The 14,381-nt window shown below is 40.6% G+C and overlaps 1 protein-coding gene across 2 annotated transcripts in view; it reads right to left on the bottom strand.

Moving 5' to 3' along the window:
- Window positions 1-14,381, bottom strand: part of RBPJ (recombination signal binding protein for immunoglobulin kappa J region) — a 118,280-nt gene that overhangs the window by 101,323 nt on the left and 2,576 nt on the right. The gene's annotated exons all lie outside the window — the stretch shown is intronic.

Genomic DNA, 14,381 nt, shown 5'->3' with positions numbered 1-14,381 from the left:
AAAACCAGTGATTCCACTTAAAGGTATCAAGATACCAGTTAACTTCACACATGCACAGATATGTTTGTGGTAGCAATGTAAAAAAATAAAAAGTTGGAAATAACCTCAAAGCAGCCAGTAAGCACGGGGAGCCACACCTACCAATAGCCAGAGGTACAAAAGAGATACTGTTCAACCACCCAAGCAAGAAGAACAATATGCTGCTGAATTGGTATAATTCAATTAATGTAGAGGAAAGGAAGACCAATAGAAGGACAGATAGAAGAATAAGATTAAAAAAGATGACATACGCATTTACATGCATTCAATACCCATGTAAAAAATGCTACACATCAAACACTAAACAGGCTGGATGTGGTGGCTCACATCTGTAATCCCAGCACTTTGGGAGGCCGAGGCAGGCAGATGTCCTGAGTTCAGAAGTACAAGACCACCCTGGCCAAAAGGGTGAAACTCCGTCTTTATTTTTAAAAAATAAAATAAAATAAAATACAAAAATTAGCTGGTCATGGTGGCTGGCGCCTGTAATCCCAGCTACCCAGGAGGCTGAGGTGGGAGAATCGCTTGAACCCAGGAGATGGAGGTTACAGTGAGCCGAGATCGTGCATGGGCAACAAAGCGAGACTCAGTCTCAAAAAACAAAAAAACGCTGAACAAAGACCATCTGGGGCAGAAGCAAGGAAGCATTACACTACCATTTAGGCTTTTTTACAATATATTTATAATTACTTTGGGGAGGTGGTAAAAGTTATTTTTAACTTCGAAAGGATAACTACACCTTAAAATGTTGTGTTTTGGTAGAATTATGTTTTTTTCTTTTATATTTTGTTATTTTGTTATTAGGAGAAAAAAACTATATATACGGTATTTTAAAGAGAAAACCCTACCCATATCCTTTAACGTATGTGAAAACACCAAAAGCTTACTTAAATTTCTAAAGAATTTTTTTTTTTGGGGAGGTAAAGAAACAAGGTCTTGCTCTACCACCCATGCTAGAGTGCAGTGATATAATCATAGCTCACTGCAATCTCAAACTCCTGGGCTCAAGTGATCCTCCAGCCTCAACCTCACACGCAACACCTGTTTTGTTTTGTTTTTTAAGAGATGGGGTCTTCCTATGTTGCCCAGACTGGTCTCCAACTCCTACCCTCCAGGTATCCTTCCACCTAAGCCTCCAAATCCGCCATCCAGCAATCCCTTCCACCTCAGCCTCTGTGATGGCTGGGATTACAAACCACAATGCATAGATCTCTAAATAATCTTTCACAGAAGTAGTAACCATAATTCTTCCTTTCTCAAAGAAAGAAACAGACATGAGCATGTCAAGAAAAGAACTAATTTAGAGTTCGGAAGGAAATTTACCCCACTGTAAACATGCATGTGTATCTCTGGGGACTGGGATCTAGTGAACTGTTACTCACTTTGCATCGATTTAGCCTACAATTAATATGTATTTGTCTGATGATATTTAGACGGGATCTTAGGATAACATTGGCAGCAGCATAGCTTTCCAATCTCTCCCACATAAAAGAGCCATAACTAAGATAGCAAAATCAAAATCCGTGGGCACCATTTACAACAAAATTAGGTGACCAGATCCCCCAACAAACCCCCAAATACTCACATGCAGGACAAACACCAACAACTACAGACTAAAGAAGTAAGCATATGGGGGGCTGGGGAAGTTGACATGGCTGTGACAATAGTCTAACTACAAGATGAAGCAGCTTGGAGAGGAAGGCAACGGCAGTGAGCAAAGAGAAGAGAACGCAGAATATCTGATAAGAAATAATGGCTACAGGGCTGGGCCCGGTGGCTCATGCCTATCATCCCAGCACTTTGCAAGGCTGAGGTGGGTGGATTACCTGAGGTCAGGAGTTTGAGACCAGCCTGACCAACATGGAGAAACCCCGTCTTTACTAAAAATACAAAATTAGCAGGGCATAGTAGCACATGCCTATAATCCCAGCTACTCGGGAGGCTGAGGCAGGAGAATCGCTTGAACCTGGGAGGTGGAGGTGGCATTGAGCCGAGATGTGCCACTGCACTCCACCCTGGATGACAGAGCAAGACTCCGTTTCAAAAACAATAAGAAGAAGAAAATAAGAAAAACTGATAGTGGGAGGAAATAAGGAAGTTACTGAAGTTAATGTTTACCTGTGGCAGCCAGATGGACAACAGCACTATAACAGATATCAAGTATATTTTATAAGATGGTATCACAGATACAGGTGGTAAAAAGAACAAGTTGTTTTGGAAAAGCCAAGTTTAATGAGCCTGCAGAACAACCAGTAGGAATTTTTTTAATGTGGATCTAAACATCCGCACTAATGACACAGACATAAAGTGAAAGAATAAATACAGCAAAAGGAAGACAAAAACTGCAAATCACAATACTTAAGACTGGAAGAAAAGTAAGTAGCAAAGAGAAGATGGAATAATCAAGAAGTGGAGATGGTAGCTTGTTAGTCAAGAATAAGGACAAAATATAACATAAGATGCAGGAAAATGAAATAGGCTGATGACTGAAATGAGGTTTGGGGATCTGGTAAAAGGAGGTTATTTACCTCCTTTTTTTTACGTCCATTTACATTCATTAGCTTGTTTACATCCATTTACCTACGATGGCCTAGGGTGAAAATCAGATTTTAATATGTAAGCATAAGGGAAAATAAAAACAAGAGGAAGTCAAGAGATGAATAAAAGACATGGCAGTAGCTTGAGTGAGAGGTAAGAAAGGAAATGGACGTTAAGCAATTCTTATAGACCAGGCCTAGTCTTGCAGCCCCTTTGCATACACACATTTGATCCTCAGAAGAATTCTGATGTATGCTCTCCTTTGTACAAAAGAGGAAACTTAAGTTTTAATGCAATTAAGTAGCTTGCCCAAGGCCACAGAGGATGTATGCAGAATTTAAAAACCTAAAAATCGGTCTGTAGGCAAAAAAGGAATATTAGAAAAAAAAAAAACAAAGCAGAAAAGTTGAGCCAGTCATGGTGACTCACACCTGTAATCCCAGCACTTTGGGAGGCCAACGCGGGCAGACCACTGAGGTCAGGAGTTCGAAACTAACCTGGCCAACATGGTGAAACCCCATCTTCACTAAAAATACAAAAATTAGCTGGGCGTTGTGGCAGGTGACTATAACACCAGCTACTTAGGAGGCTGAGGCAGAAGAATTGCTTGAACCTGGAAGGCAGAGGTTGCAGTGAGCCAGGATAACATCACTGCACTCCAGCCTGGGCGACAGAGCAAGACTCCATCAAAAAAAAAAAAAAAAAAAAAGGGAAGAAAATTTGGATTAACTGGTAGAACGACATCCCAGGGATGCCCTGACAAAATTATTTTTAAAATTATGCCCAAGTCATGTGCAGTGGCTCACAACTATAATTCCAGCACTTTGGGAGGTCAAGGCAGAAGGATCACTTGGGCCCTCGTGTTTGAGACCCTGTCTCTACAATAAAAATAAAAAATTAGCCAGGCATGGTGGTGCAAGCCTGTAGTCCCAGCTACTTGGCAGGCTGAGGCAGGAGGATCACTTGAGCCTGGGAGGTCCAGGCTGCAGTGAGCCATGATTTTGCCACTATATTCCAGCCTGGGTGGCAGAGTAAGATCCTATCCCAAGAAATAAATAAACTTAAGCCAGGCACAGTGATACATGTCCATAATCTCAGGTACTCAGGAGGCTGAGGCAGGCAGAACGCTTGAGTCCAAAATTTCAAAGTCTGCCTGGGTAACAGAGTGAGACCCCCATCTCAAAAAAAATTTTAATTAAAAAACATTTTAAAATGAAATAGAACATTTTACCTAAAGCTATATTATGCTACTTCAGAGAAACTTTGAGCCCAAAGACTAGTCTAATCAAGTGTAACTTTAAAAATAAGTTTATTTCCTGGAAATTCATTTAAAGTAATCTAATAGATGGAGATACCACTACCCTCACATTGTAGCTGAGGACTGAATAGATACTCAACAAAGTGTTAGCTCCCTGGCCCCTTTAATATTATGTTTACGAAACTATTGAAATTTTTAAAATAAAATAGAATGGCAGCGCTTCCATTTCTTTAAATTGAGAAATATACAGTTTTTCCTTGGTATCTGCAGGGGATTGCTTGCAGGATCCTCCCATATATCAAAATCCACACATACTCAAGACCAGCAATCAGCTCTCCATACACACTATTCTTGCATCCCATGAATACTGTATTTTCCATTCAAGTTTGGAGAAAAAAATCCACATATAAGTGGACCCATTCAGTTCAAATCTGTGTTGTTCACAGGTCAAAGGTACTCCCAATTGTTAACAGTGATTATTTCCTGGTATAAGACTACATGGCTCACTTTAGACAATATACTTTACTTTTGAGGCCAGGCACGGTGGCTCATGCCGGTAATCCCAGCGTTTTGGGAGGCCAAAGTGGGAGGATCACCTGAGACCAGCAGTTTGAAACCAGCCTGGGCATCATCGTGAGAGACTCCGTCTCTACAAAAAATACAAAAATTAGCCAAGAGTGGTGGCGAGTGTCTGTAGCCGTAGCTACCTGGGAGGCTGACATGCAAGGATCAAGGCCAGGAGTTTCAGGCTTCAGTGGGCTATGATGGCACCACTGCACTCCAGCCTGAGTAGCAAAGCGAGACCCTGTCTCAAGAAGTAAATAAATAACTTTTGAATTTCTTATAACAAACATTACTTTTCAACAAGAAAATAATCAAGATGATTATTTTATACAGATGTGAAATCAATTCCTAAGAAAATTTCCATATCAAGATGGTCATTTCCCTGAAATAACTATGAAAACAAGCCAAAAATTAAATAAATGTCTTTTAAATTACATTAGAATTTAAACAAAAATGTATATGGTAGCTTAGGTGGACAGTTGATTTATTTGTATTTAATTATTTAAGCAACTGACAATTTCCAGGAGTTAGGGTACCTAAGAAACTAAGTTTAAGTAAATGACATGTCAGTAAATCCTGTGTGCAAAGTGTACATATCACATTGAATACATGGGAGGAAGGCCAGGACAAAGAATGGCTTACTTACCAATAATTATGAAATAAGCTCTGAAAGGTCTTTTTTTTTTACCATTACAATAGTGACATGGCAACTCCCATTAATTCAGTAATATCCATTTAATCAAATAATGACACTCATTATTATAAGCTGTAAGTAAATTACCATATACTATCACTACTATCTTTGGAATGCTGAAATTAATTCACTTCCTTGACATGTGGATAAAAGCAAGGATGACAGATACAACACTTAATGAATTCCATAATCAAGAGAATAATATTGCCTTGGCATATACACTGAAAAAATTCACTATACACATCATCATCATGTTCATAAACTAGGTCATCTTTTGGTATAAAATTTCAAGTTGTAGCCTCTCTTCCCCGTATGACAGCCTTCTTTCTTTTCACTCTCCTCTGTCCGTCCATCTTCCCTTCCAGAGGCTATGGAAACAGCCAGCTGCAATTTATTGCAGGTGGCATAACTAAGAAGCTAGAGAGAAAAGAGGTAGAGACTGGAGTAAGCCGGGGGTAATTGCATCCAGCCAATTCTCAAGTAGGAGCAACTGAGGCAGAGTGGATAAGGAGGTGTGCAGTGAGGACAACTATGTTCCTAAAGAGGCCATCTGGTCAGTTATTACAAGATAAAGATCATAAGCAGCACCAAAAACAGGAACACAGCAAATGAGGAAAGAACAGGCAGGCTCAGAGCTAACCATTTAATGAAGCAACACTGGCCGCGGCACTCTACCCATCAAGGTTTGGGAGCTGAGGGATTTGCAGTCTTGCTCTAAGTCTGCACATATGAGAAAAAAGGGCTATTTTTTTTTAAATGAATGTAATGTTAAAAGGCAGCTGAGTGAGATAAATAGAAAGGTATGGGGAGGAAAAAAAAAACAAACATAAGGTGGGGTACAGTGGTTCACACTTGTAATCCCAGCACTTTGGAAGGCTGAGGCCGGCAGATCGCTTGAGCACTTGAGCCCAGAAGTTTAAGATCAGCCTAGGCAACATGGCAAAATCCTGTCTCTACAAAAATTAGCTAGGCATGGTGGCATGCAACTAGTCCCAACTACTCAGGAAGCTCAAGTGGGAAGATTACGAGCCCAGGAAACTGAGGCTGCAGTAAGCCATGATAGCACCACTGCATTCTAGCCTAGGTGACAGCAAACCCTGTTTCAAAAAAAACGACTAACATAGGCCTTCCCCTCCCTCTAAAACAAACCAGAAACTAGCTCAGTCACTGAATGTGTCCCAGGCATTATCTAACCTGTGTAAATGAATGGGTACTTTTAGAATACATGATTAGAAAGGTCTTCTCCGGCTCTAAAATTTCCTGAATCTAATGGATTTAATAATATATATCACACGTGTCACACAGGATGTAGTTACCTTTCTATGTTACATAAGTTACCATTAGATGGTATGTTACTCCTCAACAGGGAGAGTACAATATAAATAAGAGCACAGAGAATCACAGCCCAGCATCAATACACATCACACTTCATCATCGTTCATCAAATCCTCTTAAGAAACAAATCCTCACAATATCTTCCTTTAAAGGAAGTCATAACAACAAAAAACAATGCCTGAAATCAAACCATCATGCTTTACTTTAAGCACATTGAGAGATGGGGAATGTGCTTTGTTCACTTGTGAATTTGACTGTGCTTCCATTGTGCTTCTTTCTACAGGACATATTCTAATGGTATTATACTTTTCTAATTTTCAACAGTCTAAATGAGTTTTCTAAATATGTGTTTCATATTCCACTTCAAACAATATAGGTACAGAAAAGGCAGAAAAGTGAAAATAATCCAGGGAGGGGTCAGTTTCTACACAGAAAACCTAGCTATGCTGAATGTCAGCCTTATCACTTAGACTAAGAGCCACCTAGTGGCAGTGTTATATATTACCAAATCTGCTCAAGCCATATTCATCCAGCAAATAACATTCTGGCAGATGGTAGGTGCTCCACAATTGTGCAAGGTAAGTAAAATAATTGCTCCTTTTCTTATGAAGCTCACTGACAGATTAGACAATCAATTACAGATAAATGTATGTAATTGCAGAACAATGTTAAGTGTAACAGAAGTATGCAAAAATATGCATCCAGCATTTATTAAAGACCTACAATAAGCACAACACCATGTTAAGAAGGTTCTCTTAAATCTGTTCACCTTACTCAGAACTTTTCCTTTTCTGATTTTTTTATCACCCAGGTTTTAATTTCAGGTTTTTTCCTATCCTCCCTTCTGATGTGGGTGTACCCCACTCCCATCTTACCCTTTAAATTCTACACTTCAGAAAAGGGGTAAGGAGAACCTATTTATTGAGCACCTACTATTACCAAAACTAAGCTAGGCATTTTCTATCTCTTATTAATCCTCACATCGATACCATGAAGTATTATTTTCTTCCATTTTTTTAGACAAATGAAAAGACCTAGCTTAAGTGAAATGCTCATAGCCACAAACTTATTTTAGTGACTTACAGTACAATTATTCCAAAGCTCCCTATATTACCCTGCCTCAAAAAGAGCTTCTTGGCCTATTCATTCCTAGTCCCACCACCAAAATCAGATTTTGATTATATTTATCTTATGGTGTCCACCAATTCCAATCTATTTTACAATGTTTACATCCAGCCTGACCTCATCTTAAAACCTTCAATGCCACCAGGAACAGTGGCTCACACCTGTAATTCTAGCACTTTGGGAGTCTGAGGCGTGTGGATCACCTGAGATCAGGAGTTCGAGACCAGCCTGACCAACATGGAGAAACCCCATCTCTACTGAAAATATAAAATTAGCCAAACGTGGTAGCGCACGCCTGTAACCCCAGCTACTCGGGACGCTGAGGCAGGAGAATCACTCGAACCCGGGAGGCAGGGGTTGCGGTGAGCCGAGATCGCGCCATTGGCCATTGCACTCCAGCCTCGGCAACAGAGCAAAACTCCGTCAAAAAACAAAACAAAAAAAAACCAAAAAAAAAAAAACCTCAATACCCTATCCCGTCCTCTGCATCCCTGATTAATATTCAAATAATCACCTTAGGCCATCCGTAATGACACCACATTGGGAAACCAAGGCAGAAGGATCACTTGAGCCCAGGAGTTCCGGACCAGCCTGGAAAACACAGCAAGGCTGTCTCTACAAAAAAAAATGTTTTAAATTAGCTGGGGTTGCTGGCGCACACCTGGGTATGGTGGCGCACACTTATAGACCTAGCAATTGGGGAGGCTGAGGCAAGAGGATCCCTTGAGCCCCAGATGTTGAGGCTGCAGTGAAGTATGACTGTGCCACTGTATTCCAGGCTGAGCAACAGAGTGATGAGACAGTCTCTAAAAAACACCAACCAACCAAAAAAAACAATCTGTTTAGCACTCAAAGTCTTCCAAGAGGCTCCCAATCACTCTTCCAGTTTAATTTCCCATCACTGCCTATCAACTCTCACCTTTTCTATGAACTCCCCTCCAACTGAAGATAGTCATTCACATCTGTGTTCCCACCAACACTAAATATCTGTTACAGCACTTGTCATAATCTCCCTCACACAATAATTGCCTGTATACTCTCTACCAAGTCATGAGCTTCACCAAACCATTTCTTAGCCATCTTTATAAGACCAGCACAAACAGTGTCTTATACCTAGTAAGTGTTCAACTGCTTGTTTAATAAATATGTTGTTTTTAAAACAATACTAAAAGGAGAGCCACTAAAACATGGTTATGCTATTAACATTTTCCTTAACACCGTTCCTACATGTCTTAGGACCCAAATGTTTCTGCTTACTCCAAATGGTGTATGGATTAGGAGCTTTGTACAGAACTAGGTAATTTTTTGCATGAAAATTTTATCACTCAAATTTTAAAAAAAATTTTAAAAAGAGATGTGAAAAAATATGCTGGCAAAATCAGGCACAATCTTAGCAGATCTGCAGTTTTCCAAAAGGGAACATATACCTTTGTTCTATTTATGCAAACCAGTCTAAAGTTAGTATGTGCTGGAAGGAATTAAGCTATTCCATAATAAGCTGTTCACATTATTTTTGAAAAAATCTACATTACATTGTATTTCATAAAGCAATACTGTACTTCTGTAACAAAATCTTTATCATACTTATAAAAAAGTTTTATAGAGTGAAAAATTTTTCTTCTTTTGGAACAGGGTCTTGCTCTGTCACCCAGGCTGGAGTGCAGTGGCATGATCACCATTCACTGCAGCCTCAAACTCCTGGGCTCAGGCAATCCTCCTGCCTCAGCCTCCAAAAGTGCTGGGATTACAGGCCTGAGCTACTTCGCCCAACATTAAATATTTTTTCTCTTGTTATGTAACCTTTTTATGAGAAACTATTCTTATTCACTTACAACTCTGATTATCATCTCATTAACAATGCATTAGCTCTTATGCTAAGACTACTGAATACAAAAAAAAAAACAAAACTCCAGGGTTGATTTTCTAGCGTATTCCGTTTCACATCAAATAGATGCAGCTTTCACTGCAAAGCTCTTGCAACTCAGAATGCCTAAAAAAAAAATGTGTCTTCTAGCTGGGCACGGTGGCTCAAGCCTGTAATCCCAGCACTTTGAGAGGCCGAGACAGGCGGATCACGAGGTCAGGAGATCGAGACCATCCTGGCTAACACGGTGAAACCCCGTCTCTACTAAAATACAAAAAACTAGCCAGGCGAGGTGGCGGGCGCCTGTAGTCCCAGCTACTCCGGAGGCTGAGGCAGGAGAATGGCGTGAACCCGGGAGGCGGAGCTTGCAGTGAGCTGAGATCTGGCCACAGCACTCCAGCCTGGGTGACAGAGCGAGACTCCATCTCAAAAAATAAACAAATAAATAAATAAATAAATAATATTCCCTTAGTCTTGAGAAATAACCTACTAAGGGCCATTACTTTTCATACACAAGAAGGTGTTAAGCCCCTGGGCTCATGCAGAATATACTTAAATATGACTGGAGCACTGATTATGGAGAGAAAATGGCAAACAACTCAGCTGGAGAAGATGAAAATGAAATAGTTATGGAGGATCCTATGTGCCACATTAGCTAACATCTTTTGAGCACTTGCTATGTGCCAGGAATTCTGCTAAATGCTTTCATACATTATTTCATTTAATCTTCACAACAACTTTCTGAGTTAGGAATAATTATCTTGCAACTGATAAAGAGATTAACTTGCCAATGTTACAGGAGTTTAAGTGGCAGGGGTTTTAAGTACCAGAGTCAGAACTGGAACCCAATTCAGATTAAATACTAAATGTGAGCTCAGAACCCTCCACTCTGTTGCCTCTCTTAATGAAGGCTGCTAGGGGGAGCCATTGAAAGGTTTTTAGATTAAGTAGTGATCAGATTTGCTCTTTAGAAAAACTGCTCTGCTACATGTGGAAGCTGGATAAAGTTGGTGACTCGAGAAGCAGAAAGAGGCTGTCAGTACGTGGCAGTAAACCAGGTGAGAAATGACAGCATGAACTGTGGCAGTGAGGATAAGGGAAACAGATACAAGAGATTTTTTAGAAGGAAAAATGATCAGTTCCCAGTAATTAAATGTAAAGGTTGGTGAGAGAGTAATCAGGAATCGTGGCTTTGGGAATCAAACGGCATATGGTATCATCTACCAAGAACAGAGAAGTAACAGGCTTCATTCAGTCAATAAGTATCTATAGAGTGATCCTCAAATGCAAAACACTTTTCTAAGGCCAAGAGTCAAATCTGAAATTATAGTCATGGTTATTAGAAATTATTAAGAGCAAATGACAAAGCACTAGCAAATATAAGGCATATTTAAAATTAATCACTGCTATTAACAGACTTAGCTTAGAGTCCAGTGAAAGCATGTTATACTACCATTTGTTAAATATTACTACATGCAGGCCAGGCATGGTGGCTCACCCTGTAATCCCAGCATTTTGCGAGGCCAAGGTGGCCAGATCCCTTGAGGTCAGGAGTTTGAGATCAGCCTGGCCAACATGGCGAAACCCCATATCTACTAAAAACACAAAAATTAGCCAGGTGTGATGGTGCACGCTTGTAATCCCAGCTACTCAGGAGGCTGAGGCAAGAGGATCACTTGAACCCAAGAGGTGGAGGTTGCAGTGAGCTAAGATTGCGCCACTGAACTCCAGCCTGATGACAGAATGAGACCCTGTCTCAAAAAAATAAAATAAAATAAATAAATAAGATACTGCTACATGCAGAAAACAAAAGACGAAAGCATACCATAACTTTATGTTATTACATTTGAGTTTGACAGAACTTCAATGTTTCACACCACACACATACACACACACACACATGCGCGCGACACATCACCCTGTAATTTGTTTTACTTGTCTCTCTCCCTATAAGTTTATGGGGGGCAGGAATAAAGGTATCTGTTTTATTACCCATACTATAATACATATTTGGGATTTTTAAAAAATCCCACTATTGCTACTGTGTCTTGCCAATAATTTAAAAACCTTCTATTTGACTTCCTATAAAATATGACCTACTTCACATTAGCTTATTTCAGTAACAATTCGTAGACGTTCCCCACAGTTTTCATCCAAGGATGCTCTCTGCGAACCTTAAGGCACAGCAATCCTGTGCAGATGTGGCAAGTTATTATAATTCCCATTTTACTACACAGTTAGGAAACTGGCCCAGGGGAAGTAGAGTAACTTGGAAATAATCACAAAGCCAGATGCCAAAAATAACAACTTGTAGTCAAACCATGAGAAAATACTGCCCCTAGTTGAAATAACATGAAATTTAGTATTAGGAGGAAGCAAAACGCAAAATAATGTTTTAAAGCCAAGTCCTGGGTTTTATTTCTAAAAATGAACAGAAGAATGAGATGTGTAAGAACTTAAAAAACAAAACAATTTTTTCCTAATGCCTTACCCATCAAGGGTGCCAAAGGTTATTTAATGAATTACATCTGGCAAGAATGGCCTTTCAACCAAACCAATTTTGATCTTACCCACTTAAAAAAAAAAATTGATAGAAATCCATTGGTATAGGACAATAGGCAATTTTTAAACAAACCTAACTGCTTAAGATCTAAAGCCTACAAGTGTATATTTTGAACACTACAGATTTGAAAATACTGCAAGTCTCTTGTTTTCTGAAAATATAATCACAGATCCATCAGCAATATGCATGGATAATAAAATTTAAAGTTTTAATAGTTAATACTCAGAATGAAAGTTCTCCAGCCACAACTCATCCAGATTTCGAAATATGCTGCTGTTATAATTTAATTAAAAGCAGTTTTATTTCACCACAAAGTAAAAGTCTTACACGATTTAGAAAGAAAAACGCAACTCAAATGGTGAAAGCGCTTTTATCATGTCTGTGTAATCATTCTACAGGTACAAGTCAGAGCAAAATACCTTCCATTATTACATAGTATTTACACTTTGCTCCCAGTCAGAAAACCAGTGAGCTCAAGATTTTACCTTCAAAAGAATCATTATGTACAAGAACAAGTAAGGGAGACTAAGATTATTGGTAAAACCCACTCATGCGACCCAGACTGCAGATTTTCACAAAAAAACTTAAGTATCAATCATGAAACCATGGTTTTCCATTAATTAGAACTCAAACTACTAATTCTAATCACAGCCAGAAAAAAAATACTTTCCAATGCTCCAATACTCGTTAGAGGAGATCTCATATGTCCTCTATAAACAACACTTTACTATTGTAGAACTTCAGTTTGTAAATGAAATGACACTCCAAATGATTTTATGTGTAACATACCTTCTAAAAGTAGAGACCAACTAGTAGAAACAAACTCTTGAAGAATACATTCAGCATAGTAATCCTGATAAATATAATAACTCTTATTCCTAGCACCAGAATAACTCATTAAAATACATCACACCACACCCCCCACCCCCATTCACACAACCCCAAGCTTTTAGCATTACCAAAACAGTAAGAACACTTCAAGGGTCCTTTAACACTAGAAGTGTCTTTAAAACAATCTCACTACAGGCTATTACATATATATAATATACATCTTATACGTATACTTTTTACTGCATTTGATTAATATATTCCACAAAGATCCTAGAAGCAGTATTCATCAATCAGAAACTGCACTCCTCCGTGCTGTCCTCATTTCAACCCCAGTGATGGGACAGAAGGGTTGTCACGCATCTACAGAGCAGCAAAACGCACATAACTGTAAACCATCTAATGATTAAGAAAAAGTAAAACATTTATATAAAATTCCCAAGCAGAATGCCTCTCCTTTTCCTTATGAGGCAGGAGTTTCTGATAAATTCTAAATCCAGGTTTCTAGAAAATGCTGAAATTCTCCGCCCCAACACAAGTTTTTAACATGGAAATTCACTCAACTCCTACTCACACGCCAAATGAATATCCATTGTGGATATCTGAAACTATTCTCAAACACTAACAGAAAAACACATATATACATCTTGAGCCTCCTTCTAACTGTCCTACGATACCCTCCAATCATCCTCAGGCAACCTAGATGCAAAGCTTCGACAGACAGCTGCCCTTGGCCTAGGCCGTCAGCAACCAGGAGGGGGGCGGGGGCCGGGGGCCGCAAGAACCACCAAGAGACCAGACCTTTCCCCAGGGCTACTGTTTCCAAGCAAAACAACCCACAGCACTAAAGAGACGGCGATGAAAATTGGAGACGCTTTAATCCCGAAAGAAAGGGGTGGCGATGGGGGGGCGGGGGGTGCAAGAAATCCCGAGAAAAAGGGGTGCGGAGGAGGAAACTAAGTATCCCATGCATCTTTCAGACCCACAAAACAACAACAAACCGTAGAGTCTGTGTACACTTAGAAGCAGCAGATGGAGTCCCCGGGGCTGAGACAGTTCAGCAGACGTACACCGGGGGTAGTGGATAAATCAACCGATGACGGGAGAGGAAGGGGGTGCCGAGAGAATAAGCCCATGGATGGGGAGACAACGCCTCGGGGGGGGGGGGGATCCAGGACCATAGAGAAAGGTGAGAGGACCCACAGGAGAAAGACAATGGAAGAACAATTAAGGCAGGAATCTAGTGCCCGGGCTGTGGCAGGTCACTGGGCTACCGACAAGAGTGGGGCACAACAAAGGGGCACGGGAGGAAGGACAGCGGAGGGGAGGAGATGGAAAGGGGATGCGGGGCGCCACGGGTCGGACAAAGCGCCCAAGGCGGCGAAACAAAGGGCCGGGGGTAGAGAGTCGCGGGGGGCAGCGGGGAAAGACAAAGCGCCCGGGGCCGGGGGCACTAGCGGGGCGAGGCGGCGACAACGGCCGCGAGGAACAAAGCTGCACCGGGCCCCCAGGCAGGGCCCGCTGGAGGCGCGCGGGAGGCACGGCGCCCGAGGGCCCCGCGCGCCCGGCCCCA

Source organism: Rhinopithecus bieti, unplaced genomic scaffold, assembly GCF_001698545.2.
Source record: "Rhinopithecus bieti isolate Rb0 unplaced genomic scaffold, ASM169854v2 scaffold_2294, whole genome shotgun sequence".
In the NCBI taxonomy this organism is placed as follows: domain Eukaryota; kingdom Metazoa; phylum Chordata; class Mammalia; order Primates; family Cercopithecidae; genus Rhinopithecus; species Rhinopithecus bieti.
Note: the sequence above shows the minus strand (reverse complement) of the source record. Positions and strands in the feature narration are given on the sequence as shown.